Raw genomic sequence first — 15,922 nt, forward strand, 5'->3', positions numbered from 1 at the left:
GGCTGAGGGCAATGAACTAATAGAACACAAGAGAGTGAATTGATAAAGGAAAGGGGAGTATGGATGGAACAAGATGCCCATGGGTAACTGCTGCTGCTGCTGCTAAGTCACTTCAGTCGTGGGCGACTCTGTGCGACCCCATAGATGGCATCCCACCAGTTGTAAGTCAGTTCCCTGAACAGGGATAGAACCCAGGCCCCCTGCACTGGGAGCATGGAGTCTTAGCCACTGGACCGCCAGGGAAGTCCATGGACAGCATCCCTTGCCTGGATTATTGCAACAATGTCCTAACTGGTTTCCCTGCTTTACCCTTCCCAGGGTGCAACCCGTTCCTAGCACAGTGCCGGAGCGGTCCTGTCAGCATGCGGGTCAGATGATGTTCCTCCTCCGCTCAGTGTCTCCCAGCTCACCCAACGGGAAGGCCCAAATCTTTTCACATGCATTCAGTGCCCTACATGATCTAGCCCCTGTGAGCTTCTGATTCCACCTTCTACTCAACTACATTGGCATCCTCACTGCCCACTCACCCCAGGTCCACTCACCCCAGGACCTTGCATTGCTATTCCCTTCCTTGGAGTCCTCCACCAGATTTCATCACCACCCTCTCCTTTCCACCCTCAGCTCTCTTACTCAGCTACATCCCCCTTTATAACCCTTCTTATAACCCTTTTATTTTTATTTTTGGCTGCACCACATGACTTGCCGGTTCTTAGTTTCCTGTCTGGGTATGGAACCTGTGCCCGTGGCAGTGGAAACATGGAGTTCTAACCACTGGATTGCCAGGGAATTCCCTCCCCACTTTATTTTTTACTTAGACCTCAAATGCTGACTAGAATACTAGATATCTTACTTATTGATCTTGTTTCTTTTCTGTCTCCCCCAGTAGAGTAGTGAATTAGAACCACTTGACTCATTTCTATATCCCTCATTCCCAGAACAGTGTCTGGTACAGAGGAGACAATGAACATATGTTGAGTGGAGGAGTTCGAATTCAAGGCTGACCTCTTACCTCCTGGTTAAAAATGAACAGTTCTCAAATTGGCTTCATATGTGTTAATTTGGTTTGTTTAACTGGAGTATATTCTTTTCAAAAGTAGAGAGCTGGTGTACCCTTTAGGTCTGTTGATTAATGCAAAGTGATGGCCCTCATAGTTCAACCACATCTGTCTTTTGCCCCATCCTCCCACTCTCTTCCCAAGCCTGGATCAGCTTGTGCCTCCCAGACCACTGTTTTCCTTTTTACTCCCTCTCTTCCTCCTGTTTCCTTGTATCAGGGAAACCTCATCACTCCCGGAGAAAATCTTCCTTTCCATTGCTTCCGCTGATTTAATCTTTGCTTTTTAATCAGATACAAAGAGGTGGGGGTGAGAGTGGGGAATATACTCAGACCATTATATATCATTTTATGGAAGAAAAAAAACCTGACATTTTCATGGCAAATAAATTCTGTAGCTCCAGGACTGGAGAGGACCTGTGAGGTCAGCTCATTCATCTTCACACCTCTGTGTCCTTTTGTGTTGAAAGATCATTCCCCAAATGCAACTGTCTAGCTTTTTCTCTGACCATACTCTGAAGAAGCTATTAATACTTCCCTAACCTCCTTAGGGGTTTTAGTGTCTTAGTGGAAAATATGAATGTATTATTAAAGCACTTGAAGTGTAGCATTTATGGAACTGGAGCACTATAAATGTACAAATGTACACTTAATGAATGATTATTCTGTTCTTCTTTTCTTCTATTCCTCTCTCCACCCCACCCAGATGCATTTCAAGTTTAATAAACCGTCTTAAGTCTTCACTATAGAATTTTAAAGAGAAACTTTCAGCTTGATGATTTCTCCTAATCTCTTTTTAAGTCTATCCCTAGATCGTTCCCACCTGAACAAAACTACAGTTGACTTAGAAGACAGACTACACAGTCTGTGGAGATTAGGTTCGAATCCAGCTCTAAAATGAATCAATAGTGTGAATTTGGGCACCTGACCTCTCACTGTCTTTGTTTCCTCATCTGTAAAACAGATGCAAAATTGCCAAGATGTGGAAGCAATCTAAGTATCCATCAACAGATTTATGGATAAAAAAAGATGTGGTAAATATACACAATTGAATATTAGCCATAAAAAAGAATTACATTTTGTCATTTGCAGCAACATGGACTTGGAAGGCATTATGCTAAGTAAAATAAGCCAGAGAAATACTGTATGATATCACTTATGATATCACTTATCAAATCCTGTATCAAATCACTTATATATGGAACTTAAAAAGTGTGACAAACTAGTGATTTTACCAAAAAAAGAAGCAGACTCACAGATATAGAGAACAAACTAGTGGTTACCAGTAGAGAGAGGGGAGGGGGGAAGGCAAAATAGATGTCGGGGATTAAGAGATACAAACTACTAGGTATGAAATAAGCTACAAGGATATATTATACAACATGGGGAGTACAGTCAGTATTTTATAATTACTACAAATGGAGTATTGGGCTTCCAAGATGGCACAGTGGTAAAGAATCTGCCTGCCAATGCAGGAGACACAAGAGACTCGGGTTTGATCCCTGGGTCAGGGAGATCCCCTGGAGTAGGAAATAGCAACCTGTTCTAGTATTCTTGCCTGGAAAAATTCATGGACAGGGAAGCCTGGAAGATTACAGTCCACGAGGTCACAAAGAATCAGACACATAACTGGAGCACATAATTGGACACATAAATGGAGGATAGCCTCTAAAAATTGCAAATCACTATATTGCACACCTGTAATTTATACTATATATCAACTGTATTTCAATTTTTAAAAAATACTCCAGCTTTTTAAATAATTAAACAAAACAGGTATAAAGTCCATTCTGTGAAGTTCTTGCAACCATTAAATGAGATTTAGCTTTGAAAGGATTCAACATACCACCCTGAAACTTGGTGTGTTAATCCATGAGAATGATGATAAAGATAATAGGTAGTACTTAATACACATCACTCATTGAATATATGCCAGGCATTAAGAAGTACTTTACATACATTAGTTCATTTAATAGTAAATCATGGAGGAGTTTATTCCTTTCATTATCATTGTGATGATCTTTTCTCATTATTTATTTATATATACATTTTTTTGGCCACATGGCATTTGGGATCTCAGTTCCCTGACCAAGGATCGAACCCACACCCCCAGCAGAGGAAACATAGAGTCCTAACCCCTGGCCAGGGAAGTCCCACAAAAACCATTTTTAAGGCCTATGAAAGAAGGTGAACGGGTGCTTTTTTTCTTGAAGGGTCTGTTACTTGTTGTGACAGTGAGATGCTTCTAAGACAAGATGAATGGTTGGAGTTCACAGAGCTAAAGAGAAAGGAGAAGTGGACTGAGAGAGGAAGGATGCGGGGGCAGCGAGGGAGGGAGGCTGTTTGCTGTGATGGCTCAGGCCTGAGTGCAGACTTGCCCTCAGCAGGGCAGTGGCGTGGGCAGGGAGGGGCCTCGGGGCGCTGTGCTACTTTGGGGTCATGTCACTCAGGTTCTGTGATTCGCGACAACCCATCTCTCCAGAGATGAATGTGGAAGGGAGGGAGGGGGGTGTGTTTTCAAGCTGCAAAAACCTCACAGCAGGTCAAACTGACCCAACCAAGAAGAAGCTTGATTACAGCCTAACAATGGCGTTAATAGTCTTGTCAAAGTGCTCCCAAAATATTTGCATTTAGCTCACAGATGGTTTTTTTTCATTGTAAAAAAAAATGTGTAATGATGATTCTCAAAGACACTAAAGAAAATTGAACAGAAGAAAATTTTGGAAACACGACTTTATTGCAACTCATCATAAAAGAGAAATCTGCTCCATGATAAGGCTGTAGTGGCTGCAAATCCAGATGGTTCCTGACCAAAAGAATGTGAGGTGTGATCATTTTTGTACTAGAAGTTGGAGATGGACCATTGAACGTAATAATGCAATTCCTGTTACCAGTTACCAGTTCAGGTTCCCGAGCCCTAGATGTCTTTTCGTAAATTGTGATGCTCTATTAAAACTTCTGATTTGTTTTAATAACATACTTATAATTTTTAACTTGTGAAATATGTAGGTAGGTGCTTTCTGAGAACATTTTTTCTTTTTAGTGAAATATAGTTGATTTACAATACTGTGTTAGCTTCAGGTGCTCAACAACGTGACTTGGTTTTTTATATATATATATTCTTTTAAAAATTCTATTCCCTTAGTATATTACAAAATATTGAACATAGTTTCCTGTGCTATTCAGTAAATCCTCATTGTTTATCTATTTATATATAATAATCTGTATCTTTTCACGCCTTACTCCTAATATATATCCCTCCGTCCCCTTCTCCTTCGGGAACCATAAGTTGGTTTTCTATGTCAGTCTGTTTCTGTTTTGCAAATAAGTGCATTTGTACTGTTTTTTTAGATCCCACATATAAGTGATACCCTATATGTCTTTGTGTGACCTAACTTTACTTAGTATGATCATCTCTAGGCCCATCCATGTTGCTGCAGATGGCATTATTTCATTCTTTTTATGGCTGAGTAATATTCCAGTGTATCTATGAACCACATCTTCTTCACCAGCTCATCTGTCAGTGGGCATTATGTTGCTTCCATGTCTTGGCTATTATAAATAGTGCATGTATCTTTTCAAATTAGAGCTTTCGTCTTTTTCAGATATAAGCCCAAGAATGGGATTGCTGGATCACATGGTAGTCCTATTTTTAGCTTTTTAAGGAATCTTCATTCTACTTTCCATAATGGCTGTACCAATTTACATTCCCACCAATAGTGTGGGAGGGTCCCCTTTTCTCCACACCCTCTCCAGCATTTATTTATAGACTTTTTGATGATGGACATTCTGACTGGAACGAGCCGATACCTCACTGTAGCTTTGATATGCATTTCACTGACAGCATTTTTGAATGGGTTTCTGAAATACTCAGGGAGGCAACAGCAGGAACAGGATTACCTTCTGAGAAAGTCCTCCCACTTTCAGCTCTCGACAATTTTATTCCTTCAGCTCCTAAAGCCACAGCTAAGATTTTCCAACTGTAATTCCTTCCACCTGATTCCTCCACTTTTTTGGAGGGATGGTGCTACATGGCATGTGGGATCTTAGTTCCCCAACTGGGGATCAAGCTCATGCCCCCTATACTGGGAGCACAAGGTCTTAACCACTGGACCATCAGAGAAGTCCTGCTGTTTCCTCTTTAGGTGACAGTTTCTCCCTTCCCATCCTCTTGGTTGTTGGCTTCTTATCCTTTAAGTTCAGGATTAACTATCACCCTTCTACAGGCCTTTACTGACCAGCATGGAACCCCTACTATGACTCCAGCTTAAAGTGCGCTCGTTGTTCTGTGGCCACAACAGCTTCTTTTGTTCATTTTCTTGTCAATGGGATCTCCTACAACTCTAAGGTCCACAAGAGCAGGTGAACAGGGCCATGCTAGGACTAGCATCTATCACAGTGATCATCACCTCGTCCAAAGAAGCCCAAGAAACATTGGTTAAGTGAGAGGAATGAAAGTTACTGCTCCCTTTTACACCCATTTTTCCTTTTCTTTCTTTCTTTCTTCTTTTTTTTAAAAAATTGGAAGTATAATTGCTTTGGGCTCCCCTGGTGCCTCAGTGGTAAAGAATCTGCCTGCCAATGGAGGAGACTCAGGTTTGATCCCTGGGTCAGGAAAATTGCTGGAGATGGAAATGGCAACCTACTCCAATATTCTTGCCTGGGAAATCCCATGGACAGAGGACCCTGATGGGCTACAATCCATGGAGTCACAAAAGAGTTGAACGTGACTTAGTGACTACACAATGACAAAATTGCTTTACAGTGTTGCGTTATCTTTTGCGGTACAACAAAGTGAACCAGCTGTATGTATACATATATCCCCCCACCCCACCCCCCATCCCATGTTTCCTTTTATTTATCATGCACTCACGCAAAATATACTAAAGCATGAGCCCTTTTTCAGCTGTGTCCTAAGATCTCTGTAGGAAATTTTCACAGCTTATTTAGCTGAGAATGGGTGCCATTTGACCTTGGGCTACTCAAGACTCAGAGTAAGATTGTCATGATGTATTATCCAAGTTAATACAGTTTGATTTAAGGCTCATCTCCATTGAGTAGCTGGAGATTTTTCTTCTTACCTTTTAAAAGAGGAATGAAAATGCCCTTACCTGGGCCCTTAGTATCTACAAAGCAATATCTTATTCAGTATGGGGACCAAAAAAACCACAGTCCCTTTCCTTTCTTTACAAAATTGTGAATGGTAAAGGTCAAATCTCAGACTTTTTTTTTAAACTTGGAGTCTAGTTGCTTTATAGTTGTGTTAGTTTCTGCTGTAAAACAAAGCAAATCAGCTCTGTGTATTCATATATCCCCTCCCACCCGGACTTCCTTCCCACCCCACCCCCATCGCACCCCTCTAGGTAATCACAGAGCCCTGAGCTGGGCTCCGTGTGCTATACACCAAGTTGCCACCAGCTGTGCATTTTACACATTGTAGTGTATGTATGTTACCCCCAATCTCCCAATTCATCCCACTCCCCTTTCCCCTTCCGTCATTACATGTCTGTTCTCTATATCTGCATCTCTATTTTTGCCCTCCAAATAAGTTCATCTGTACCATTTTTCTAACTCCACATATATGCATTAATATACAATATTTGGTTTTCTCTTTCTGACTTATTTCACTCTGTGTAACAGACTCTACATCCATCCACAAAAGCTCAGACTCTTAGTAACAGCTGGATTATTGTCTGTGGATACCCTACGGTAGTACTTGCCATAATGATTCTCATTTTCATATTGATGAAATGAGACTCAGAGAAGCTAAATAACTTTCCCCAGGCTCCAAACTTAGCAAGTGAAAACAGGCAGGATTCAAAGCCATGTCTGTTCAATGCTGAGACTCATGAACTCAACCCTATTACAAATAAACACTCCAATTGTAAATAGCATTGTCTGAGCCTGCACTACCCAGAACCAGGAGTAAGCATCCTAGGAAACAAGAAAAGAAAAAGAGGGACTTCCCCGGTGGTCCAGTGGCTAAGACTCCACACTCCCAGTGCAGGAGGCCCAGTTTGATCCCTGGTCAGGGAACTAGATCCCACATGCCACAACTAAAGATCCTGCATGCTACAACTAAGATCTGGTGCAGCCAAATAAATATTAAAATTTAAAAAGAGCTGCCCAGGATCCCTTCCTTAGAACACATCATCACAACATATACACACACACACACACAAAAAAAATCCCTAAACGCACCAAGCTAGGCCAAGCCTGACATTTCCTAGTGGTTACATTCTTGGTGGACAGGAGAATGAAATGATAGGGGTAGGTGGGGCTAATTGGAGAGAGTTTCTAGAAGATACATGCCATTCACTAGATTTTAAAAGAGAGAGAGGGATGAAGGAAGGAAGCATACTAGTGGGGCTTCCTTAGTGATCACTCCTGGCCCTTTCATCACTATTAGCTGTATGGCCTTGGGATCCTGGTCTGAAATAGAGCCAGGAAGGATGGGAAGGATGACCAAGATATTAATTACTTGTCTTGGCATAGCACTATTGGTCTAGGGATTCGAGGCAACTACAAGCTTCAAGATTCTTGAGGAATGCTGCTGCTGCTGCTAAGTCACTTCAGTCGTGTCCGACTCTGCACGACTCCATAGAGGGCAGCCCACCAGGCTCCCCCATCCCTGGGATTCTCCAGGCAAAAATACTGGAGTGGGTTGCCATTGCCTCCTCCAGTGCATGAAAGTGAAAAGTGAAAGTGAAGTCGCTCAGTCGGGTCCGATTTGTAGTGACCCCATGGACTGCAGCCCACCAGGCTGCTCCGTCCATGGGATTTTCCAGGCAAGAGTACTGGAGTGGGGTGCCATTGCTTTCTCCGCTTGAGGAATGAGGGTGGTGAGTTTCAGGAGAAGAGTGAATCTTTTTTTCCTCTGCTGCTGTGAATCACCCACTCCAGTGTGGCCAAGGGACAGGAGGATGACGTCAGCAGTTCCTGGCATCTTCGCTGGAGTAGAGCCTGTGGGAGAATGACTTCCAGTACGGCTGTACCAAATCTGAAGTCATAAATATATTTTGAGTGGAGCAGGGAGCTTCTGTGCTTTTGTACCACTGGATTTCAAGTTACCCTTCCCACCTTGTTATAGAGGACAATTAATACATGGTCACTTTTTGTAGAGAAGAGACTGAAGATGCTCAGATGGGAAGAAATCTCATAGTGATTACTCGGGGGATTTTCCTGTCTGTGTACCTCGGTTGAAGATAGATAAAATTGTAGGTTTCGTTATAATAAAAGGAACATTGGTTCCTGCTCTTCAGGGGACTTCCTGATGCTTTGTAGGTCCTTTCTAGAGGACAAGGGCTTCCTTCTCTCAAAATTGATACTACAAAGATCTCAGCTTCAGTTAGGACAATTAACTCTTTAATGGCTTGGAACAGTGGATTCTGCAAAATGATAAGACAAGGAAGCAACAAATTTTCAAGGCCTCCCTACATAGCTTCTCTCCCTCCCCCAGGGTGGGCTCCATATGAATAAAAGTATAAGTCATTTATTCTAATTTCTTCAAACTTCATTGACTCTATGTGTGTATTTTCTTCTTGGACTGTGCTGTGCTATTTAGTATGCTATTTAGTATGCACTTAAAGTGCATTTTAGTGGATATTAAAGAAGGCACTTGCTTATTGCCAGCATTTTCTATGAGTATCTAATTAAGTTCAGGTTCTTGTGTTAATTATCCAGTTCTATAACGTTTATTAAGCTATCTGATTTTAATATAATCCTACTGCAAGTAGTGATTATGTAGTCATTCAACTGCTCAGAGAAAACGCATTAAATCCCAGATGTGTAAGGTGAATTGCTTGAATGCAACTAGCCATTAGTTTTGATCATAAAGCGTTTATTAGAGGAAGAGACACCATTTTAGTTTGACTTCATATCTTTAGTGTACCCACCATCAACTGATATAAGCAGAATTTCAGTGTTTCTTAGCTTCAAACTCAGTCTCGACTGAATTACATTTGTCTAAATTTGTTTTTGTTTTTTTTAATACAATACTAAATAAATAATACTGTTTGTTTTTTAAGAATTTTCTCTCTCTCAACTTCAATAATACCTTTTGTTTTTAGTGATACTTTTTAAAAAAAACGCCCTCTTCATGGAAATTCCCTGGTGGTCTGGTGGTTCAGACTTCAAGCTCTCACTACCAGGGATCCAGGTTCAATCCCTGGTCGATATCACAACCCCCACAGCGTGGCAAAAACAAAACAAACAAAAAAGTCCTTTTCAGCTAGGATTTTAAACTTGCACAATGGGTATATCAGAAAAGGTACCCTTACTCCTTCCTTCCCTCACAGAGAAAATGACTCACCAGGCTCAAACACTCTCAATTTCTTGTCATGAAACCCACAGTCATCCCAGGGCCAAGCCCATCGCCCCTCCTTTGGCCTCCTGTGACAGTAGAGGGTCCTTCCTCCTCCCACTCTCAGCTACTGTCCTACCTGTCCCCTAATCTCAGCCTCTCCAGCCTTCTCAGTAAGCTCCAGCCTGGAGCTTAATCCCATCAGTCCATTCGTCACCCTCCAAATTACTCATGTTTATAAACCACCCCCCACCTTGACCCAGTTCCCTACCATCCACGACTGGCTCTAGTTTCCCCCCAAATTTGGAGCTTCACTTCCTGAAGTGCATGTCCTTCCCGACTGTTCGTTTGGTACCCACTGTCACCTGGCTCCCGCTCCCACCACCCTTCATCGGCTGGCGGCCGTGACCTTGCCCACGACCTCCCCAACCTCCCCGTGCTAAATGCCCAGTCCTCACTGTGCTAGGCTGCTGGGCAGCATTCGTCACCAGCTTTGGTTCCCTCCTTTTTGAAGCACGCTCTTACCTTGGCTCCTGCAAAGCAATGTTCTCCTGGATAACCTTGTATCTCTGGCTCCTTCCGTGTTCCTTTGTTAGTGGTCATCCTCCTCTGCTCCTCCTCCCCTTCCTCCTCCCTCTGCCCTTTGTCTTCCTTTTCCCCCTCTCCTCCTCTCCTCCCTCTTCCTCCTCTTTCTCCTCCTCCCTTTCCTCCTCCTTTAGCTCCCATTCCCAGTCCTTCTTCTTCCTCTTCTTCTTTGACTTGCTCTTCAAATATCCTTCAGGATTCTGTCCTTGGCTTTTTTCTGACTCAGCACCCACGCTCTGGGCTACCTCTCTCATGGCTTTTATGAGCATCTATATGTTGCTTTCAAATCTATCCATCTCCCCGCCGCCCATTCAGTCACACAGCAGGCAGCATGATGTTTTGTCACACACAGATCTCTTGTCACTTCACTGAATGCACTCATTCCTTTGCTTTTAGGACAAAACCAAACCTCTTTGCTGATAAAAATAAAAAAAAAAGCTCCGCCTCCCCAAGGATTTGGTCTTACCTGGCACTCCAGCCTCAGTCTCTTTCCAGTCTCCTTCTGGAATTCTACATTCCAGCCCTGCTCGACCTTCACTGTCTCTCACGGTCCATGCTCTTCCAACTCTTAACTTTCCTCTATCAATTCTTTCTACCTGGAGTCCTCCTCTAATGGGCCACTCATATGTCACCTTCAGGCCTCTGGTCAAGAATAGCATCCTTCAAGAGAGCTGTCCTCACCTCCAGGTTAGGTCCTGCTGATTTCTGTACATTTCCTATGAAAATATTCATTACACCTTTTTGATATTCATGTTTAATTGTTCATTCTTCTCTCCCAGGTCCTAGCCCAACGCCCAGTATGCATTAGGTGCTCACAGCTATGTTCTAGTTGAATGAACAAGTTTATCTAAATGATAATAGCATTATCCCTACATATTTGAGAATTTCCACATCCCTTCAGGAAGATGGTCCTTGTGTTCTCCCATCTGTGAATCAAACTGTGCTTCCAAACCAACCTGTTCATGCAAAATAATTAAGCATTTGTGTAAAACTGGGGCAGAAGAGGCAGCAACACCAAAGGCAGCTGAGCTACTCTCCTGCTGCAGAAAACTGGGTGAGAGTTTAATTGAGAAGGTGTCTAACATCTGATTCAAATAACTCCTGGCTTTCTTTCCCTTGCTGGGAGGTTTGCACATATGCTCTGTAACCTACTTGCAGTATTATGATTAACAGTGATCATGAAAACATTGTCATTTAAATATTTAAAATATATTTAGGTCCTTCCCTGGTGGTCCAGTGGCACAGACTCCATTCTTCCAATGCAGGTGACCCAGGTTCAATCCCTGGTCAGGGAACTAGATGCCACATGCTGCAACTAAGAGTTCTTGTGCCACAACTAAAGATCCCACAGGCTGCAACAAGGAGCCAGCACAGCCAAATACATAAATATTTTAAGAAATATTTAATCCACTCTTAAATGTGGCTGTATTAACTCTGAGACCTAGATTTTTTCAAAGCAGGGGAAACACTGTGATTTCTAATGAAGAAACAGGATTAGATATGTAGACATTAACATCGTAGAAAAACTTCTAGACGGATACCTGTTGTTGTCCGGTCACTAAGTCATGTCTTTGTGACTCTATGTGACTCTTTGTGACCCTATGAACTGCAGCATGCCAGGCTTCCCTGTCCTTCACTATCTCCTGGAGTTTGCTCAAACTCATGTCCATTGAGTCAGTGATGCTATTCAACCATCTCGTCCTCTGCCCGTACTCCTTTTGCCTTCAATCTTTCCCAGCATCACAGTCATCTCCAATGAGTCAGCTCTTTGCATCAGGTGGTCAAAGTGTTAGAGTTCCAGCTTCAGCATCCGTCCTTCTCATGAATATTTGGGGTTTATATATACTAGTTTCATATAACTGAAAAAAATCTTTTCATGTACCTGCTTCTGGGTGAGCAACAGGTGATGGAATATGGTCTTCCTGGGGCCACGGGGATGTAGCTTCTGTCCGGATCTTGCCCTACTGATTTTCAGTCCTGTCATTTTGTAAATATATTTGCCCGAATTAAATATATATATTTGCCTGATGTTTTCCCTGTCTATAGTAGGACCCCAAATACTGAGAAATCTCAGTCTAGGATAAAGAAAATGTTTGATGAGAATCCAGAGATGACATTTACTGAACCATCAGAGTGTGGAGAACCACTCTGCTCTCCAGCAGGACACGTTGGGTAAATATATACAAAAATAATATCTATTTATTATTATTCTCTCATATATAAACCTACACTGTTTGGTGTATTTCATTGTTGATTCTAAAATACGTGCCTAGGGATGGAACAGTGGAGCTTTAAAGGCAGTTAAAAGGGAAGTAGCAGGGAGGGTACACCGTCTCCAGCCTGGCTGAGCAGCAAGATTTTCTAAAGACACAAGAGGGAGTAGATGACCTTTCCAGAGCCCTCTCGTCCGAAGATTTTATGATTGCATGCACGTCCTCTGTCTAGACAAGAAGGGTGGGTGCTCCTGCTTTTTCTGTGGTTAACATGGGGAAAATTGTGACTGCTCCACCTACAGTCACATCGTAGAAACTACTCAACCTCAGCCAGAAAAAAAAACAACGAAATCACAAACAAAACAAGGGAGAAAAAAACCCACTGAGCACAGTTGCAGAGTCTGTTACAAACAATATTCTCCCCAAATTATATTCACATTTAGTCCAGGCTTTCAGAGAGACAGTAACTTCCAGATTCTGTGTTTTGCATAGTTATCAACATTCATTCATATACTTAATGCCTAATCTACCGACTTGATGGACGTAGGTAGGTTTGGGTGGACTCCGGGAGTTGGTGATGGACAGGGAGGCCTAGCGTGCTGCGGTTCATGGGGTCACAGAGAGTCGGACACAACTGAGCAACTGAACTGAACTGAATATGTAAGACCATTTCATGAGAAAAGGGAGAGATTGAGAGTTTGGCCCTTCCTTTGACAAGTGAGGAACAAAGACCTGGACAGATAAGTTAGATGACCATGGTTATTCAGTGACTAAGACCCAGGTGTTTGATAAGACAGTGGTGTGAAGAGTTCTCTCCTTCTGAGACTGATCCAACACTGCAGTGCTGTCATCAAACATTATACCTCAGATTCTTTCTCCTTTCATCCTTAGGCCCTGGTCCTCACGCCTCTGTATTTCAGGCAACCTGCAGGCACCTTGTCCCTCCTCTGGCCTCCTCACTCCCTTACCTCTGCCCTTATAAACTTCCAAGCAATTCCATAAAGACCTGCCCTGAACACTCTTCTCCAGACACCACCTGACTCTGCTATTTCTCTCTCTCTCTCCACTCAGGTCTCTTCAAATGTCACTGTTAGGTAGTTAGAATAGGAAAAAGGAGTCCAAGATGGCAGCGGTTGAAAGACCAAGAAAGAGAAAAGCCTGTGAAAATGGAACAAAAGAAAATCTGCAGACCGAAGGGAGAACTTTAGGTGAAACAAATATGCCCCCTTCTTGGCTAGCCCAATTTGCCTAGGGCGGGCTCAGAGCGGAGGCGACAGAACATATAAAAAGAGGATTGAGGCCTCTCCTTTGGGGTCAGCCCGCCCTCATGCCTTAAGGGTGGACTATCCTTTGTCTGCCGAATAAAACTCTGAGCTGTAACCAAGCTGGAACACTGGTCCACCATTTCAAGTATTTGCTGTGGCAGGACAGAACTGAGGAAATTAAACACTACCCCGACAGTCACCTCCTTGCCGAGACCTCCCTTAATCATATTCCCTAAAATAGTGAGTTCTTCACTCATTTTTAATCCATCAGTCAAATATACTTTGAGACTTTATTTTGAAATAAAATGAACATATTGAAACTTACAGGGACCACAAAGCACTCCTTAAACTTCTGGAACTCCAGCACCTGCAACCAGACTGTCTCTGGCATGTGGTCTTCCCTCCTTGACCCTACCTGATGGTGGCAGGACTGAATTGCTGGGAAAGGGAAGAGGAAGAGAGAAAATCCTTCCCTTCAAAGAGAATATCCTTTTGAATCCTCATTCTTCATCCTGACCAAGTTCTAAGGTTGGGCCCTACATGTTTCTCTATCAAGAAGCACCTAATTTTCTTTTCTTCCCACTATTCCATTTTATTTTTTGAATTTTTATTTATTGATTTTTGTTGTTGTTTTTCAGAGGCTAAGTCAAGTCCGACTCTTTGCTACCCCATGGACTGCAGCACTCCAGGCTCCTCTGTCCTCCATTATCTCCCAGAGTTTGCTCAAATTCATGTCCATTGAGTTGGTGATACCATCCAACCATCTTATCCTCTGCTGCACCCTTCTCCTTTTGCCCTCAATCTTTCCCAGCATCAGGGTCTTTTCTTTTTCTTTTTCCCCAGCATCAGGGTCTTTTCCAAGTATCAACTCTTTGCATCAAGTATAGCTAATTCACATTGCTTTAATTTTTTCTGTACAGCAAAGTGATTCAGTTATATAAATATAAATATTCTTTTTCATATTTTTTCCATTATGGTTTATCACAGGATATTGAATATATCAATAATTCCCTGTGCTACCTAGTGGGACCTTGTTGTTTATCCATCCTGTATATACAAATGTGCATCTGCTAACCCCAGACTCCTACTCCATCCCTCCTCTACCTTCCCTCCCTGCTGGCAATCATATAAGTCCTCTATGTCTGTGAGTCTGCCTGTTTCATAGATAAGTTCATTTGTGTCATAGTTTAGATTCCACATATAAGTGATATCATATGCTACTTGTCTTTATCAGACTTATTTAGTATGATAATCTCGAGGTCTGTCCATGTTGCAGCAAATGTCATTGTTTCATTCATTTTTATGGTTGGGTAATATTCCACTGCATGTATGTACCACATCTTCTTCATCCATTCATCTGCTGATGGACGTTGAGGTTGCTTCCATGCCCTGGCTATTGTGAAGAGTGCTGCTACGGACACAGGAGAAGCAGCACCTAATTCCTAATTGTGACTCAAGTAGCTGGAAACCCAGCACCCCAAAGAAGGTGGAAACTTCCCAGGCCAGCTCTTACTCAGAACTCTGATGAGCAAATGCCTCAATTTACTATAGGATGGGACTCCAAATGATGGAATTTTGTAAGAACTATGCATAACTGCCAAATAAATACATCAAGGCATTATTTTTTCTACAACTGCCTCACCACACAAAAAACACTTACAATTGGAGCAATATCTCTAGCATAGTTGCTTTAGAGAGAATCTGAATATCCAATTGATGATATTTTGTCTCTTAACCTTCTCACCCAAGTTATCATTCCAGCCTACAAACCTCAGTGTGACATTGAATAACTTACCTTATATTTTTGTATTTTTTATATTTTCCAGGTGTGACCTTTTATTTTCCACTTAACTAAGTCCCTTTAACATTTCTTGTAGAGCTGGTTGGTGGTGCTGACCTCTTAGCTTTTGCTTATCTGTAAAACCTTTGATCTCTCTTGCAAATCTGGTTGAAAGCCCAACCAAAGAGTATTCTTGGTTGTAGGTTTTTCCTTGTTATCACTTTAAATATAAACTGCCACTCCCTTGTGGCCTCCAGAATTCCTGCCGAAAAGTCAGCTGATAGCCCTATGGGAGTTTCCTTGTTTGTAACTTGTTGCTTTCCCCTTTGCTGCTTATAATATTTTCTCTTTAGCTTTACTTTTTACCATTTTAGTTACAGTACGTCTTGATGTGGTCCTCTTTGGGGTGATCCTGCGTGGAACTTTCTGTGCTTCCTGGACCTGGATCTTTCCTTTCCCAGGTGAGGGAAGACTTCAATATATGTTATCTGGGACTTCCCTGGTGGTTCAGTGGCTAAGAATCCACCTGCTAATGCAGGGAACACGGTTCAATCCCTGGTCCAGGAAGTAAGGTCCCTCAGGCTGTGAAGCCACTAATCCCGTGCACCACAACCACTGAGCTTGTACTCTAGAGCTCATGAAGCACAACTACTGAAGCCAGCATGCCCTTGAACCCATGCTCCACAACAAGAGAAGCCACCACAATGAGAAGCTCAAGCACCA

Source organism: Muntiacus reevesi, chromosome 9, assembly GCF_963930625.1.
Source record: "Muntiacus reevesi chromosome 9, mMunRee1.1, whole genome shotgun sequence".
Taxonomy (NCBI): Eukaryota; Metazoa; Chordata; class Mammalia; order Artiodactyla; family Cervidae; genus Muntiacus; species Muntiacus reevesi.